This window comes from Podarcis tiliguerta (genome assembly GCF_965153285.1).
Source record: "Podarcis tiliguerta genome assembly, chromosome: 12".
NCBI lineage: Eukaryota > Metazoa > Chordata > Lepidosauria > Squamata > Lacertidae > Podarcis > Podarcis tiliguerta.
In genome coordinates, this window is record NC_139545.1 from 37,758,292 (window position 1) to 37,763,510 (window position 5,219).

A 5,219-nucleotide genomic window follows, 5' to 3' on the forward strand; every position below is an offset into this window, starting at 1 on the left:
CCCCGTTGCTACTTCTTGTGACGTTATATAGTCGATGTTTAAGGGTATTATTAACTTTCGAATGTTCACCGGATTTAACACTTAAAGTTTAACATTCAGCTTAACTAAATGGAACTTGCAACCTATGAAGCTTGCAGTCCTATACACGCGCTTTCCTGGGAGATAGCGCCAAAGATCAATAGAAAGCAAGGGGCCTTCTTCCTTCCTTCCTTCCTTCCTTCCTCCCTCCCTCCCTTCCTTCCTGGAAAAAGTAGTTTGGATTGGGTTGTGAGCGATTGTAGTCCTTCAGCTGCTAATGTAAATGTGATATATATACTTTGAAGTAATGTCTCTGTCAGACTAATTCGTTTTTCGTGATAGACGTAGTCACAAGCACAAATTCAGTTTTAGGTAGTCGAATAATTTTTTAGTTGGGCAGATCAAACCAATCCAAAAAGAGATTCTAAAAGGGGAAAGCGCGTATTTCCAATGGTGATATAAAATACAGTTGGAGAGAACAGGGTTCCTCTCATGAATCAGAACAGTTTCCAGGGAAAACACATAGACACACACACACATCCCTGTTCCCTTATTGTTTCACAATAAAGTATCTTAGAGAGGTAGGTTAGATCCAGAATCATGCACATGAATTAACTGGCATACAGTCAACAGACTGTCTTAGTCGCTTCTGTCAGAATTCCATCTCACTAACAGTGAAAGGAATTAAACCAGCTGTGTTATAACAAGTCTTTTTCTGCTTTGGATTAGTTCTGAGGAAATCCTCAACTGACTGTTTTTCAAAGGAGGAAAAAAGGTTAAAAAATGACTTCAACCAAGTATAAGAAGATGGAATAATTATCACAAAGGCCAGTGTTGAACCCAAAGTTCTGAACTGCAGATAAATCAAACCAAGTTTGCGCAATTTGGTTCCAGTTCAATCACGGCAAACGCTGCTATATTTTGAAACTGAACTGACACTGTATTGGTATTGCTAATTCTGCGAAGATAAGTGTGGGTTGATTGCATACACCAGACAAGCACGTTTAACTGGGAGCGAGTCCCATTCATTTCAATGAAACGTGCTTCCATCGCAGTGCTTTGAGGGTCATTGCTTGAACCTGCCCTCTCGCCGGGTTACTGGAGTCATGGTGAACATTTTATCTTCCTTTTATACCGTGAGTACACCTTAAGAAAAAGAACACGGGTTTGAAAGGATTTCCAGATGGGTGCCTGATCGTGGTGGTTCCTGAAGCACCGACGGAGAGTCAAAGAGGAAGACTTCAGAGTTTTATTATGGCATAATAAGCTATGAACTTTCGTGAAGTAACGTCGGTTTCAGCAAGTCGGTTTCAGCAAGTGGATGTCGTGGATTCTGTTCCACACAAGTTCATTGTGGCACAATAAATGTGCTAGCCTTTGAAGCCTTCACAAACCTCTTAGTTGTTCTTCCTTTTAATAATTCTGGAGATGGGATGGCTGTAAAAGCAGGTGATTATTGTTACCTCCCGGATCCTAAGAGCGATCGCGCGGAACTCCCATTTGATATTGTAATCCGCCTTGTGATCCTCGGATGAAGGGCGGTATAATAATAATAATAATAATAATAATAATAATAATAATACAAACACAAAAAGGATGGGATTAATTTTATTAGTAGCGGTTAGGATCGCGCTACTTTCCATCAAAATCTATTATTCATCTTGGATTTCCCAAGGTTTTCTCAGGAAGCCCCAACACGCAGGTGAAGGGCGGGGGGGGACTTGTTTATACCTGGTGAGGTGCAGTATAACTTTATCCTTGTGCAAGACTGCAGTCCTATCCTCACTTACCTCAAAGCAAACCCCATTGAACTCAGTGGGACTTCTGAGCAGACATGCATCTGGTGGCCCTGTAAGCCTGTTTATCTGAATACAAACTCCAGTGCTGTGTTAAACTGTTGGGAGTAATAATAATTTAAAGGGGAATCCAAGAATCAAAGGGAATTCCACGCTGCGTCGCTCACTGACTTGCCCTACATACAAAAAGGTTTCCAAGCGGAGGAAGCTCTAAAAGCGAACAGCAGCTGCGCCGTTCATTGCTGGCTTTCCCCAAACGGAGGGCTGGTTTTACCTTCGCACTGAAGCGCAATAAGGCACGTTAGCTTGGAAGACATCAGTACTGCACAATATTCAGAGCGGGAAAGGAAGCCAGTCCTGAACCGTGTGTCTTATCTAAGTGTTTCTGAACATGTGCAGAGTGTGTTTCACTTCACTAATGAGTAAAGCCCCACACCTCCGAGTTCAGTGGGGGCCGCAGGCCATACTGCTCAGAACTTAGGACTTGCAGGCCTGGAGCCTCTGCCCTCTTTTTTGGACCTTAAGCTTCAACCTTGACTGTTCTGGCAACGTCTCATTTTTCTCCGTAAAATAGGCGCAGCAAAGATCTGGTCGTTTGAAGACCGGCGTGGTTGTTGCAAAAACAATCAAGACCGCGCATTAAAAGCGCTTTATAGAAACTGTCCTACGAAATACAAAAAGGTTCCCCTTGCGAAAGAGAGTTTGCTTCCTCCGATATTGGGCTGCAAAGTTACAAGGCTATATTAGCACCACCACCCTTCGGATTCGGACTCAGCCGTCACGCCATCGCACCGGCCAGGCTTTTAGCTGGCGTCCCACTGGGGACAGTAACGCGGAGCTTTTCCGATAGATCTGGAAAAGCGAGGAGAGAGCTGCTTATTAATCGCCGGACCGGCGGGAGAACTAAGGGCCAGAGAATGCGCGCAACATCCCCCCTTCCCTCGCGGATGCTTCCGCTTCGTTTTCTTTTTTCGGGGACCTGTGCGGGTGCCCAGTCCGACACCCCACCCACTCCGTTTACACGCAGGAGATTCTCTCCGGCGAGGCTTTACAATTCGCTTTAGAAGGTGGATCTGTGCAAGAGGTATTGCATCTGCGATTCTTTATATAGCTCGCCACTGGGATCCTTGAATCTTGTTGATCCACGTACACGAGCCTCTCCTTCGTGCGTTATTTGCGTTCCTTACCCAAATTCCAACCACCACCTCTGAACTCGCTTTCCGCACGGAAGAATGGAAGAAAGAGCTCACTTTGCTTGCAGTTCCGAGTTCAGCCACCAGCCGAACCCGGGCAGGAATTCGGCTGTCTGAGTCTGGTGCCAACATCCAGGGCAAGCTGAGCGAGGCGCAGCTCGGCCACTTAGCTGCTTATTCTGCCAACCTTGGGACGGTTTCACTCTTTCGGCGCGACCTTCAAATTCAGCTCCGCGAAAACTGTTGATCTCTCTAGTTTGCGCTGTCAATTCGCAACGCAAACTCGCTCCTACGCTGGATGCCTTCTGGCTGCTTACCTGGGAGTTAAGCCCTACTTGAATTCGACAGGAGTTCCTTCCGAGCTGTTTATTTTATTATTGCCTTCTCCCTGTTTCTTTTCAGTTCCCCGCGCGGATTGCCGTCTGAAACGGAGCAGGAGGCGGCTTCAAGCCAGGTGCTTCCAAGAAGCACTTAATCCAGCACGCAAGAACTGTGCGTCCTCCCTTCTGGGCGTCCCAGTCGCATCCTCCGACCCCGCTGGACCTTGCGGTGCCAACACTCAGCCGCTATCCTCCAGCAAAAGGCCCGGAAGGGAGCGCAAAGGTGGGCGCAACCGCCTGCGCTGCAAACAAGCCCAAGAGAGGAGAACGGGATCCGGGCTCTGTTTATTATTATTTTTTGAGAGAGAGAAGAAAAGGCGAAGATGGCCAAAGAGATGAGACACCAAAAGAACGAGAAGGAATCAGGAACGAACGGAATAAAAAGACAAGGAGGCTGTTTGCTCCACTCACCAGGGAGTAAACCCCATGGACTTAAGCAGCGTTTACTTCTGAGTAGGCATGGTTAAGGCTAGCGCTGCAAGAGTGCGCCCCATCCAAGTGTGCATAGGATTGCAAGCCTAGTCGTCCTTTCTTTCCCCGCTGGATGAAGCAGCAGCAGCAGCTGGAGGAGGAGGCACAAGAGGCGTTTCCACCGAATGGGAAAGATACAGATTCTCTCCAGGGATCCCCTTCCAGTTGCTGCTGCTCCCCAGTTCGCTTTGCAAAAGAGCCACGCTTTGGAGAGGCTCCCCGGGGCTCCTGGGCGTAGTCCGGATCTTGGGGGGAGGGGAGGCAGAACCTCAGTTGCTATGTATTTTTATTGATTTTTATTGATTTTGGGGGGCAGCTGCCCCTCTCTGCCCCCCCCTTGGCTGCGCCCATGCCGGGGCTCCCCAGGTCCTTCGCTCCTCTTTTCGCTTTTCCAGGCGCGCGAAGAAGGGAGCTCGAGACAGAAATGCCCGCGGCCTCTGGCTCCCCTTCCCCGCCTCCCTCTCTCGGGTCGGAGAAGGCAGCTCAGCCGCTCTACCTCCGCGCCGAAGCGCCTCCGAGAAGCAGGAGCCATCTTGCGCCTGCGCACTCCGCCGCAGCCCAGCTCCCCGCCCCCATTGGGCGCCCTCCCGCCGCCAAATTTCGAAACTGGATCGACGCGCTGCTGCCTGGCGGGAAGCAGATCCGGGGTGGGGTGGGGAGGCCTAAGAGGAGGTGGCCCGGGGAGATATTAGAGAGGGCGGACAGTGGGGTGGGTTCTGGGTTTCTGGCAGCTGTGTCATCCCGCCAGGCTTCCCCCCACCCTACTTCCTTAGAAATGAAGCCAACTCCGCTTCTCAAACCAACCCGGATTGAGAAATGAGGTTAAACTTTAAAGCGACAACAACCGTTCCAGTGGAGTTTCGAGGTTTTACAGCTCATACAAGGCAAGAGGAGATGTGGCCGAGTCAGAATTCTCACGTGCAAAGAGCAGGCGGTAAGGTTAAACCCAGTCCGGGTTTGAATTCGAAGTATAGACTAGGGCCTGCCTAATAATAATAATAATAATTTCTACCATTCCAAATAAATTTGGAGCAAGGCCTCTGTGTCCAATGGAATTTACTTCTGAGTAACTGTCTTTAGCATTGCAGTGTAAGCCTCACTTAGGAAAGAGGGCCAGGGAGCGATCCTGTGCGCGGCTCCTTGCGAGTTGCCCTGCTAAAGTTGCCCTGCTAAAGTACTTGCGCCCCACGAAGCGAACTTGCCCCTAAAATCAGCACAGCTACAAGGAAACGGGAGTCTCTGCTGCAAGGATGGCTTCGACCACAAACCCTACTTAGCAATTGCTGTCACAGGCAAAAGCTACGACCGTGGACAAATAAGCTGTATTTGGAAGACAAGCAATTCTTTCTCTCCCTCCCCTT